This window comes from Nycticebus coucang, chromosome 13 (assembly GCF_027406575.1).
Source record: "Nycticebus coucang isolate mNycCou1 chromosome 13, mNycCou1.pri, whole genome shotgun sequence".
Lineage (NCBI taxonomy): Eukaryota > Metazoa > Chordata > Mammalia > Primates > Lorisidae > Nycticebus > Nycticebus coucang.
The window spans coordinates 94,658,007-94,671,502 of NC_069792.1; the positions used below are offsets into that span (position 1 = coordinate 94,658,007).

The 13,496-nt window shown below is 46.3% G+C and overlaps 1 protein-coding gene across 4 annotated transcripts in view; it reads right to left on the bottom strand.

Annotated features, from left to right (window-relative positions):
- Positions 1-13,496, bottom strand: part of ZFAT (zinc finger and AT-hook domain containing) — a 207,245-nt gene that overhangs the window by 134,201 nt on the left and 59,548 nt on the right. The window lies entirely within an intron of this gene.

Consider the following 13,496-nt stretch of genomic DNA (forward strand, 5'->3'; position numbering starts at 1 on the left):
GCACCCGGCCGTGACTAGGGAGGGCCGGGTCACCTTTGCAGAACAGCACCCGGCCGTGACTAGGGAGGGCCGGGTCACCTTTGCAGAACAGCACCCGGCCGTGACTAGGGAGGGCCGGGTCACCTTTGCAGAACAGCACCCGGCCGTGACTAGGGAGGGCCGGGTCACCTTTGCAGAACAGCACCCGGCCGTGACTAGGGAGGGCCCGGTCAACTCTCTATCTGATTCCGAGTCTGCCTCACCCATTTCTATTTCACTTGCTAGTTACCCTCTCCTTGATTTGGATAAATGTCCAGACTAAATATGTCACCTCTGAAAACAGACTTGCTATTTCCAATACAAAGTTCAGCAATTATTCTCCACTACTTAATATAACATTCTCTCTGTGAGCTTATTTTCTCTTCTCACTTACCTATTAAAATTTTCCTGGGTGTTTCAAACAAAATATCATTTGTGCACAAAAGAAATAAGTATTTACCTGGAAATAATGTTAGCCAACAGAATGTACTTATTCTTTTCTACCCACAGTTGAAACGACAAGTATTTGTGCAGGGCCTGGCACCAGTATAGCATTTGTAATACTTCAGCGTACAGAAGAGAGAGAGCGCCTTGCCCTCCAGAGTTTTCATGCTAGTGAATAAAAAATAAATTTAAAGCATAACAAATAAGTAAATTCCATAGTATGTTAGAAGATAGTCATTGTGCCTGCACTGAGACAGATAGTGTTGTGCAGGCCTCTGGGAAGCAGACAAGGTTTGGATTGTTAAATACAGATGCTCCTTGACTTAACGGTGAGGTTATGTCCTGAAAAACCCACAGAAGGTTGAAAATGTTGTCAAGTCCCTTTTGGCTGGAGACGCCATCTTCCAGTAATTCACCAAAATGACAAATACAAAGGGAAAGAGGAGAGGCCCCGATACATGTTCTCTAGGCCTTTTAGAAAACATGGAGTTGTTCCTTTGGCCACATACATGCGAATCTACAAGAAAGGTGATATTGTAGACATCAAGGGAATGGGTACTGTTCAAAAAGGCATGCCACACAAATGTCACCATGGCAAAACTGGAAGAGTCTACAATGTTACCCAGCATGCTGTTGGCATTGTTGTAAACAAACAAGTTAAGGGCAAGATCCTCCCGAAGAGGATTAATGTTTGTATTGAGCATATTAAGCACTCTAAGAGCCGAGATAACTTCCTGAAATGTGTGAAGGAAAATGAGCAGCAAAAGAAGGAAGCCAACGAGGAAGGCAACCCAGAGAAGCACACTTTGTGAGAACTAACGGAAAGGAGCCTGAGTTCCTGGAACCCATTCCCTATGAATTCATGGCATAATAAGCATATAACATGGCACACAGGAGTACTAGTAGACCCATGTTTTTAGGAGCAAGAACCTATTTATTCCCCATGAGCTCATGGCATAATATGTGTACAGCAGGGGCACACAAGATAACCAATAGTCCCCATGTAACAGTGATACAAGGTGCTGGGACCTATTTCCCACGAATTCAAAAGTCAGTCAACACTTTGTCACATTAAATGGCAAGGTGCCTCCCTGAGCTGCTGGAACCTCTTCCCCTATGAATTCATGGCATGGTAGATACAAATAATAGCATAAAAATGTTTCTTGTTCATTCACTACAAGTGTGGTTTTTTTTCCCCCAAAGAAGTATTAAAGCAAATTTTAATGTGTCCTAAAAAAAAAAAAAAAAAAAATGTTGTCAAGTCAAAAAATCCATTTAAGGCGGGCACAGTGGCTCAAGCCTGTCATCCTACCACTCTGGGAGGCTGAGGAAAGAGGATCACTTGAGCTCAAGAGTTGGAGACCAGCTTAAGCAAAAGTAAGACCTCAACTCTACTGAAAACAGAAAAATTAGCCAGGCACAGTGGGGCACAGCTTATAGTCCCTGCTACTCAGGAGACTGAGGTGGGAGGAGTCTGAAGTTGCAGTGAGCTGTGATGATGCCACTGCACTCTAGTCTGGGTGACAGAGTGACACCTTGTCTCAAAAAAAAAAAAAAAAAAATGCATTTAATACACTTCATCTACTGAACATCCTAGCTTAGCCTAGCATACCTTAAACACTCTCAGAACACCTTACCCTTTGCCTACAGTTGGGCAAAATCATCTAACACGGAGCCTATTTTATGCTAATTACGAACACAAATTTTATAATAATAAAAAATAGAAACAATAAAATAAGAAGATATTTGCAGGTTATGTCTCCGACAAAGGTTTAATAACCAGAATCCACAGAGAACTCAAACATATAAGCAGGAAAAGAACAAGTGATCCCATCGCAGGCTGGGCAAGGGACTTGAAGAGAAACTTCTCTGAAGAAGACAGGCACATGGCCTACAGACATATGAAAAAATGCTCATCATCTTTAATCATCAGAGGAATGCAAATCAAAACTACTTTGAGATACCATCTAACTCCAGTAAGATTAGCCTATATCACAAAATCCCAAGACCAGAGATGTTGGCATGGATGTGGAGAAAAGGGAACACTTCTACACTGCTGGTGGGAATGCAAATTAATACATTCCTTTTGAAAAGATGTTTGGAGAACACTTAGAGATCTAAAAATAGATCTGCCATTCAATCCTATAATTCCTCTACTAGGTATATACCCAGAAGACCAAAAATCACATCATAACAAAGGTATTTGTACCAGAATGTTTATTGGAGCCCTATTCATAATTGCTAAGTCATGGAAAAAGCCCAAGTGCCCACTGATCCACAAATGGATTAATAAATTGTGGTATATGTACACCATGGAATATTATGCAGCCTTAAAGAAAGATGGAGACTTTACCTCTTTCATGTTTATATGGATGGAGCTGGAACATATTCTTCTTAGTAAAGTATCTCAAGAATGGAAGAAAAGTATCCAATGTACTCAGCCCTACTATGAAACTAATTTATGGCTTTCATATGAAAGCTATAACCCAGTTTTAACCTAAGAATAGGGGGAAGGGGGAAAGGGAGGGGAGGGAGGGGGAGGTGGGCGGAGGGAGGGTGATGGGTGGGATTACACCTGCGGTGCATCTTACAAGGGTGTATGTGAAACTTAGTAAATGTAGAATGTAAATGTCTTAACACAATAACTAAGAAAATGCCAGGAAGGCTATGTTAACCAGTGTGATGAAAATGTGTCAAACGGTCTATAAAACCAGTGTATGGTGCCCCATGATCACATTAATGTACACAGCTATGATTTATTAAAAAAAATTTTTTTAATTAAAAAAATAAAAATAAAAAGATCAAAATCAGAAGAATGGTTTCCACTGAATGCACATCATTTTTACACCACCACAGTAAAGCTGAAAAATCCTAAGTTGAACCATCACAGTTGGGGACCATCTGGATTGTGGTCTAATGCTCTAAGTTCTAACCAGCATCTCTTACAAATACTCCCTGATGCTGAGGAAGGTATTTATAGTGGCTAATGTAGGTATTTGTTTATTTGTTTCTTGTCTGACTCCACGACAAGATGTAAGCTCAGTGAGGCCAGGCAGGATGCAGCCATTTTCACTGGAAGATTTCCACGGCGTCTGACACACCACAGGTACTCAGTGAAGTGGGAAGAGAGAGAAAGCACTTCAAACCTCACACAGTGGGAAAGTCACTCAGCCATCAGACAGCAAAGAAAGGTCTCTTGTGTGTGCACCTCTGTCTGCCCCCTGCCCTTGGGCAGCTCAGAGGCTCACCTGGGCGACAGATGCACACAGTAGGCACGGCCCCAGCCATTCTGCACACTGCGTGGGCTGTCAGCTCTTCAATCCTCACCACTCTAATGAAGCAGAGCTGCTCCTGAGCCCTTCATAAAGATCAGACCAAGACTCAGTGAGGAGAGAGGTGGCAAGGCCCAGACACTTGACCCTGTCAGTCGCAGACCCAGAGCATCATGTCTTTCCACTACCCTCTCCTGCCTCTGATGCTGCACAGGAGCAGAAGCCTGGACAACACACGTAGAGAGAAATCAACTGGACAGCCGGCTCCATGGTGGGATGAGCTGGTGGCCAAACAGCACAGCCGAATGTTGTCTTACAGGTGGAGAGAACAGATGGGCCTGGCCAGTGGACCGGCACCCTAGCACTGCCTCTGAGCAGCACCCTTCCTCTCGCCCACCCCTCTCTGGCCCTGGCGCATCTGTGCCAAAGGCTGAGGAGGATCAAATAAAGACTGGTGTGGGCTCTGTGCACCCTCAGCCAAGTGCCTATAAACAGCAAGAGGCCATTTGCTCCAAATCACTTTATACAGACTGGTGGCCTCACTTCAGCCCACATGGTCCACTGAGCAGTCAACTGCACAGCTGGCTCCCTGGCATGGCAGGCTGCCACCTGGGCCCAGCATCGGGGCCAGGCAGCTAAAATCCCATCCCAGCCTGTCGATGGTATGCCCATCAGCTCTGCAGTGATGCTCCTTGCTATGAAGAAGCAGTTCTTGGGAAAGAAAGCAAGCTGGAATTCCGTTAAACCCCTGCACTGAGACAGGCTGAGGCCTTTGGCAATGAACACGACCACTAACAGGTGCTCTTCTGAGATGGAAAGCTATAGGGCAGAGTCAGGATGCCTAGCTGAAACTCAGGCCCCCATTGGGTACAAAAAGGAAATTTTGGATAACATATTATGTTTGTTTCAAAGAATGCCTGGTTGAACTCCACAGCCTAGGCAGAGTGCCTGACAGAAGAGCTGGCAAGCAGATATCTTTTCATAATCACACACATCCAAAAGTAGAAAATAACAGAAGCTGAAGGGACCTGGGCAGGGGCAGGTCAAACCCCAAGTCCTCTAGCGACTGTTTCCAAGATGAACCATGTTTCAAACAGCCTGCTTCCTGTATGTGTGCAAATCACACAATTCTAAGGTACTATTTTGTTTTCTACTTGTATCAAATGTCTAAGAATACCTTCACCAAGTTTTGGAAAAGACTGTCTAAGAGAAAACAGGATGTAATTTTAGTGGGATCAATAGCCGAAAATCTGTCTGAGATGCTTAAAAAGCAGAACTGACCCAGTGGCATCAAACCTCAGTACAGTCTTCAAGGCCCGACCTGGGAGAGCCAGGTCACAGGAAGGGAGTCAGGCATTAATCCCCTCGGCAACAGTGGGTTTCAAGCTGAAACATCTAACAGTGCCTGTCTGGTATTTTTCCTTTAATCAATATCACGAAATGGAGATAAACTATACTCCCATAATAACACCACCTTATCTTCTGAGTGGTATGTGACAAATTGCAAAGCACTTTCTTGAACATTAACGCACGTCTGTAACTCTACTGTATACACAGCACACCTTTTTAACCAATCTTTTCATGTTTCACGCTGTCCTCCAAGGCTCTCATGAATGTGCTCTTCCAGAAAACAAGGCCCTTTGCTAAGTTCCTCCATCCATCAAACTTCGTATCCGGTTGCACCATTGTCTAAATCTAATTGTGACTGTCAGTGCATTAGGATAGTGGTTTCTAAAGCTTTTTTTTAATAGCAAGACCTTTTTCAAGTGAACTCTTTAGGTAATTTCACTATAAATAATCTATAAAAGGCCCTGACTTCTCTGATTACAGTGGGTAGGCTCCCTGCCAGCCTCCCCCTCAAAGCCTCCCACACCTGTCCTAAGTATCCCTCCAGCCTCAGCTACTGTGTATCTCTGAAGAGCCCTGGAAATATCATTAAAACTACCAAATCAAGATGTACAAGGTACTATGCCAAATACCGCTTTAACTAAAAGTCACTGTTTTGAGAAGGCAGGCTAGAAAGGATTTGGAGTCAAGGGCATCTGAGGAATTTGGAACTCTTTGAACTTGGGATCTGCATCTGCAGAATGAGTCACTGCAAGGTTCACATGAGGGAACAGATGCTGAACCCTGCCACACGGGAGCGCACGCAGTAGGGCCTCAGGACATGTTTACTGCACATCAGTCTGTTGACCTCACACCTAAAAACACACATGAGAGTCCAACTCACAAGTAAGGTTGGGATTACCCTTCCTGATGGTTTTATCTGGTTTGCATTAATAACAGGGCTGCAGCTGAGCACCCGGCTCACCTACCACCCAGCTCTGTGTTTTCCCAAGACACAGATATTCACAGAATTATAACTTTTGATTTCTTGGCATCTGTGCAACATTGCTCTTCAACCCTGGCACATTAACATAATTCTTTATATTTAGTTTTCTTTTGGAAAGACAGAGTTTAAAAAAGCGATGACACTGCACAACATGGAACGCAAACCTTGAAGAGTGAAGCAGATGTTTGAGAATGGGCGAGCTTGCCCCGTGGGCCTGAATCCCATCCTCCTGTGGCAGGGTCTGGTGCCCTTGCACCCACTGAGGTTTCTCACTGTAAAATTGGAGGTAGCCATTACTTAAGGAGCAAGACCCATATGTGTCCCTTTTAAGAGTGGATGATGAGCAAGCACCCCGTGTCCTCTGGAGGCCTGGAGAGGTCCCACTTGCCCCTTCAGGTCCAGCCTCCACCCAGCTCCCCCAGACTGACCTATAGGATCACACAATGGACCTCACTGCTCACAGCCCCCACAGTTCCCAGTTGGGTTTGGCCAAAGGAGGCAGCAGCAGGAGGGAGGAGGAGGAGAAGCTTGGGTGTGGGCACTTACCTCCAGGCTCCCTCTGACTTCGTCCTCTACGAGAAGCCACAGCTCTCTCCCATGGCATTGCAGTCATCACCCTCTCTCTTGCCTCTTTACCTAGGCTGGTCACAGTACCTACCCCATTGTCCACAGCTTCTCCCAGTACCCTACTGGGGTGGGCGACACCACGCCTAAACCCTTCACAACACCACACCCACACCTTCACCTTCACAATCATCTCTTTGTTAATTTCTTGAGTCATGCACTTGCGCAGGCCATCTGCTTCCTGCAAGCTGCACTGGGCAATCTTCTTGGTCACCTATGATGACCTTTTTTTTCTGTCTCCAACCTACCTTCACCCCCTTATTCCTGCAGAGTCAGCAACGAGGCACATTCATCCCAGTTTCAGCTCCCTGATGCTCCTATGCCCATTCCATCGTCCACCCCACCTTCCTCCTCCACACCGTCCATCTCATCCTCCCACAGTTATCCTTCCTACTCCCATCCCTTTGGACATGCCTCAGCAGCTGCTCTCCTGTCCCCTCCCACTGTTTCCTCTCCCCAGGATAATATGTCTGCTCATGCCTGTCCTCCATACATCCTCTTGGATATCCATCATTCCACAAATTCAGTTGTGTAGCTACAACTAACTCGTCCTGGTTTTCCCAAACCTGCATCTCCCTAGGCCTCTCAAGATGGGGCTTGCCACCATCCAGTCTAGCCCCAAGGCGAAACCTATGCAGCCTCCCTGCTCCGTCTCTCTCCAACCTCTGCCAGGTCCTGTCAACCACACCTCCCTGGCTTCTCTAGAATACCTCCCCCTTTTCTTGATTCCTGCTGCTCATTCAGACACCACAGACCTTACCCTGGACCACTACACAGCCTCCTCTGTGTGGTCTGCAGGCTCCTCCATGCCTTAGCACGTACTGTCCCCTCTCATAGGGACGGAGCTCCCCAGCCCTTCCATCCTCACCTCTACCCTCCCCCTGCTCTCCAGAACACGAGGCCTACATGGTCTTCAACCCTCTGCCCCAGCCACCTACAGAGCACGCCCTACCACCTGCCCTCCTGGGCGCTGCAGAATTCCCTTGCCAGAGCTCCGTCAAGACCCCGTATGGCCCCGACCAGCCACTCACTCCTCACACTTCTCCCAGGGTCAGAGTCATTTCTGCCCTGCCCACTTGACTCTGGGCAACTCTACTGTGTGGAAGTTGCTCCATTTTCATTTGGCATCTCACAGTCAGCAACCACCGCACGCCTGGCACACAGCAGTAGGTGCTCAACACTCCTGATGCGTTCAGCAACGACCGCAGCAAGGTTCAAACTGCTCCTGTTCTCAGCCCCTGACCCGCACCCTGTGCTCACATGTCCTGCTCCCTGGTGAGCTTCCCTCACTTCACTGAGCAAAACAAAGCCCATCTGATGGGAAATTTCCGAAGGAGTCCTTTTACCTCAAAATCTTCCTGCTCTTTGCTCAGCACAGAAATGTCCCTTTGAAGGGACCCTCCTTTGTTTTACAATCCCGCACTTGCAGTAGGTGAGATTTGTCTCTGCATTTTTTACCCCTGAATTACCCAAGGAGCACAATTAGCTACATGTAACATATTATTAATATGAAGTCTGCTGAATTGGTGGCAGGCAGATGAAGAGTTAAATGTAAATGCAATCACACACTTGTAGAAATTAGTTCATATGCATTCATATATAATTAACACTGTACTAATATTCTAAAGTACCTATTCTAAATTGCCCAAGAACTAATTAAATCTCAGAATACCCCGGAGGGTAAAGTGTTATCAGCTATATTAATAAAAGCCCAGAGCAGTTGTCAGAACAGCAGACAGATAAGGGATTATATTCCGGGACTCTGCCACCAATTCATTCCACCCTGCTCATACAGCAGTTTAAGACACGCATTAGACTCGCACTAACTCTGTCTAACCTGCTGAATATGCTCTTCCCTTCCCTCTTCCCTCAGGCCGTCCCCATTTTCCTGTCCCTCTTGCTGTGGGAGAATGAGAGGGAGCCCCTGCTTGCAGCAGTGTTCCCGCAAGGAAAGACGGCAATGGAGACACGCCTGCGAAGGACATGAGGCCTCTGTCTTGCGCGTCATCCCAGCTGCCCCACATACTAGCAGTAGTAAATTCCCCAAACATCCTCAAACGTGCCTGTACCCTGCAGCTGCAGGCTTTTGCATGCACCACAATAGAAATGCCTATTCACCTTCTTTTCCACATCCTCGTCCAATGCCAAGTCATCCTTACAGATGCAGTTCATGGTCTCCTCCTCCAGGAAGCCTTCCAGGAGGTGCCCAGCAGGTGGTGCTGCCCTGCTCCCTCTGCATGTGGCTCACCGCCCCCCCAGCCGTATTTTGTCATTTATTTGCATCCCTGTCCTCCTCCCTAGATATTCAGCTGTTCAAGGGAAGAGAATTATACTTAACTCTGATCTCCAAAGTCTGGCTTGAAGCTCTACAATAACTCAAGGAAGCAGGGCAGAAAGAGAAGAGAATCTTCCTGCTGCAGGGATCAGAGCTATTGGAGTAATAAAGGTCACATACAGGTATTTTCATCCAGCAGATGTTTACCAGGACTGCTTACATTGCAGGTTCTGTGCTGGCTGGAAAGAATAAGAAAGAATTTGTTAGCTGGCTTAGGGGGTTGAGAGGGGCCTTCCATGAAGAAAGTGCAGAGGCACAAAAGAACCCATGGGACAAGCAGGGGCAAAGGGCACGTGGGGGCAGTGGCTTCAGAGGAGGTCATCTCAGGACAGACTGAGATCTGCCCATGCTCAGCAATGGCAGGGGAGGGGCAGCCCTGGAGGACCATGGGCAGGAGGTGACACAGCCCCTTTTGCACCTTACTCTGCTCTGCGAGGAGTGGCCTGTAGGGAGCAGGTGCAGAGGTAGAGAGGCCAGGTGAAGGCCACTGCAAGACAGTCTGTGTGAGAGATAACAAAAGCAGACCTCGGGAGGTAGGAAGAATGAGAGACAGGAAAGTGAGGCCTAAAATCACTCGGAGGAGGAAAAGTCAACAAGGCAAGGGTAGGTGAGACAAAAGGAGGAATCAGGAGGACACTGAGGTTTCTGGTTCAGATGACATAGAAATGAGAGGTGACTTGCATACATTACCCTTAAATACCTGGGAGAAAACTTATGGCTGAAGCTGAAATGTGAAAAGCAACTTCGGAGTCAAAAAAACGTGCTGGAGAAATGCGTCTGGCAGACAGACAGTGGCAATGATACCTAGGGCCTCATCCAAGTCACTGGACTCAGTCCACACAGAAATATAAATGGAAGTCACAAAACAAATTAACTTCAAGTTTCTCAACCATTAGAACTCACACAGTCCTAGCTCCTGCTCTCTGAAGATTAGAACAAAAAGAGGGATGTAGATGACTCTGTTCCATTCACAGGGAACCAGGCGCTGGTGAAAGTGTGGGGTGCTGCCTTCTGAGCTCTCAGATGTGGGGAGACACACTGACCAGCACCTCCAGCAGCCCAAGGCACGGCACGGGGAGTGCGGCTCAGTCTGAGGCATGCTGGAAAGGAGGGGTGATGCTTGGGGATGATGACGAACAGGAATCTCTGGCCCAGGAGCTCCAGCATTCCATAGAGAAGGGACAGACGATGCAGTGGGGGCCCCGCTGGCTCAGGGAGACTACAGCTAAACCTAGGTGGACAAGGCAGAGGCCATCCCAAGCGAAAAGACTATGTGTAGGGGAGATGGTGAGATCGCAGCACCCTGGGGCCTCCACATGTTCCCGCAGGCTCACGGCTGGGCAGAGGGGGAGGAAGTCGGGGTATGGGGGACATCACTGATAGCCACTTTCAGCACAGGGATGGGAGCTGTCTGCACCTCAGAAAGACACTGAGCCCCAAGGAGAGCAATGGTTTCCAAATTAGAAGGCACGTACCCACCAAAATTGGGGAAGAAAATAGGAAAAGTCCTCTTTCTCTTTCCTCCCTCATTCCTTTGGAACTTACATTTTATGCTTGTTTCCTAATGCCCATAACATGTTAGCACAGCATTCTACGTGTGTGGGCCAGAATGCTGGAGGAACACCCCAGTTCTATCACTCAAAGCTGTGTGACACTGGATAGGGTGCTTACCTGGGTTTCCTAATCCACACATTGGGAATAAGAACCATAACTACCTCATAGGGCTTTTAAAAAAGGAAACGAATATTTGTAAGTTACCCCCCCAAAAGTGGCTGGTCCACAGAAGGAACTCTATAGATGCTTATTAAAGTTTTAAAATATAACTTACCAGTAAATAAATGAAATTTTATTAGGCACATATCCCCCCAAATATTTTATTAAATCATAGCTGTGATGATTTAATACTCCACTCTCGGAGTACTCAGAGAGTGGACTGGAGAGAATGGGCTGGCCAGAGGTATCCCAAGAGTCCACAGAAGAGGTCCTGGCATCTGGTCCACAAAGACAATAGCAGGTACAGAGTGAAGGAGCGGAGGAAAATTCAGCAGGAAAAGTCAGTCAACCAACCATGTTGTCATGGCATGAGACAGGTAACAGGGATATTTCTCGCTGAGTATCAGGATGGTGGAGCCAGGTGCCGAGATGGAATATAGGAGGCACACCTACAAGAAGCTAGGCGATTGAGTTCTCTGTGGATTCTGGTTATTAAACCTTTGTCGGAGACATAACCTGCAAATATCTTCTCCCATTCTGAGGGCTGTTTGCTTGCTTTACTTACTGTGTTCTTGGCTGTGCAGAAGCTTTTTAGTTTGATCAAGTCCCAATAGTGTATTTTTGAAGCAGCTTCAATTGCCCGGGGGGTCCTTCTCATAAAAAACTCGCCCAGCCCAATTTCTTCAAGGGTTTTCCCTGCACTCTCTTCTAGTATTTTTATAGTTTCATGTCTGGTTTAAATCTTTAATCCAGTGAGAGTCTATCTTGGTTAATGGTGAGAGGTGCAAACGCATTAGCAAGAAAAGAACAAGGGATCCCATCGCAGGCTGGGCAAGGGACTTGAAGAGAAACTTCTCTGAAGAAGACAGGCGCACGGCCTTCAGACATATGAAAAAATGCTCATCATCTTTAATCATCAGAGAAATGCAAATCAAAACTACTTTGAGATATCATCTAACTCCAGTGAGACTAGCGTATATCACAAAATCCCAAGACCAGAGATGTTGGCGTGGATGTGGAGAAAAGGGAACACTTTTGCACTGCTGGTGGGAATGCAAATTAATACATTCCTTTTGGAAAGAGATATGGAGAACACTTAGAGATCTAAAAATAGATCTGCCATTCAATCCTGTAATCCCTCTACTGGGCATATACCCAGAAGACCAAAAATCACACCATAACAAAGATATTTGTATCAGAATATTTATTGCAGCCCTATTCATAATTGCTAAGTCATGGAAAAAGCCCAAGTGCCCATCGATCCACGAATGGATTAATAAATTGTGGTATATGTATGGAATATTATGCAGCCTTAAAAAAAAAGATGGAGACTTTACCTCTTTCATGTTTACATGGATGGAGCTGGAACATATTCTTCTTAGTAAAGTGTCTCAAGAATGGAAGAAAAAGTACCCAATGTACTCACCCTTATTATGAAACTAATGTAGGACCTTCACATGAAAGCTATAACCCAGTTACAACCTAAGAATAGGGAGAAGCAGGAAAGGGAGGGGAGGGAGGGGGGAGGTAGGTGGAGGGAGGGGGATTAATGGGATTACACCTGCGGTGCATCTTACAAGGGTATATGTGAATCCTAGTAAATGTGGAATGTAAAGGTCTTAGCAAAATAACTAAGAAAATGCTACGAAAGCTATGTTAACTAGTGTGATGAAAATGTGTCCAACGATCTATGAACCAAGTGTATGGTGCCCCGTGATCTTACTAATGTACACGGCTATGATTTAATAAAAATAAATAAATAAATAAAAAATAAAAAAAAAGAAGCTAGGCGAGTTTAGTACTGACCACACTCTGGAGCATGCCAGAACCAAAACATAGACAAGGAAGATACTTGCAAGAAGCCAGAATGCAGATTGTGTGGTAGAATCACACAAATGGATGGGAACCATGCAGCAGTCCCTAGTGACAGCCACCAAGCATTTCCAGTTCCCCCATCCTCAGAACAGAGGGTGCAGGGAAGAAATAACAGATGTCGCTTCCTCAGAAGAGACGGTGCAGGGAAGAAATGACAGGTGTCACTCCTGGGTCACAGAGAAACCACCCAGGGCTCTCTTCCTTTCTGCCACTTTCACGATGGTGGCCGCCTGCTCCCGCTGGATCCCTGAGAGAGCAGAGCCCTCTGAGGACCTGTAATGGACATGAAGTCCCAACAAGAATGCAAGTGTGGCGATGTGAAGCCCCTGCCCTCTGGGGCCACTTTGCTCAGGGGATAGCCTGGTTGCCCTGAATGGCAGAGTCAAGCTCACAAAGCAAGTGGGGCCGCAGCAGTGGGTCACAGAAAGGGAACATTAAGTGTGCCACACAGATGCTCACGCTCACAGGCACACCCACGACCAGCCACAGCTAGAAATCTCAGGGCTCCACTCTCCTTATTAGTGTAGAGAATAAAAACAGGGGTTTATGGCCAGCAAAAAGAAACAGACATCACTACTATACCCCCTTCCACAGAGGAAAGCGTGGTATTTAGAGACCGACACTTTCACCTGCAAATTTTCAAACAAGACTCACTCACAAACCATTTTCAATTGTACCAGCTATTTATCAAGTCAGCTGTTTTGCTAACACGAATAGGATAGAAGGCAGAGACTCAAAACTCTATGTAAATAATCCTCATGAAGATTATACGTACATCTTAGGTAAGACCATAAAATAAATGCCTTGTCTTCTATTGGAAAGATTTAACAAGAACAAGAGGAAATTTTCACTACTCTTCCTTGCATAAAATGACCCCAGAAAT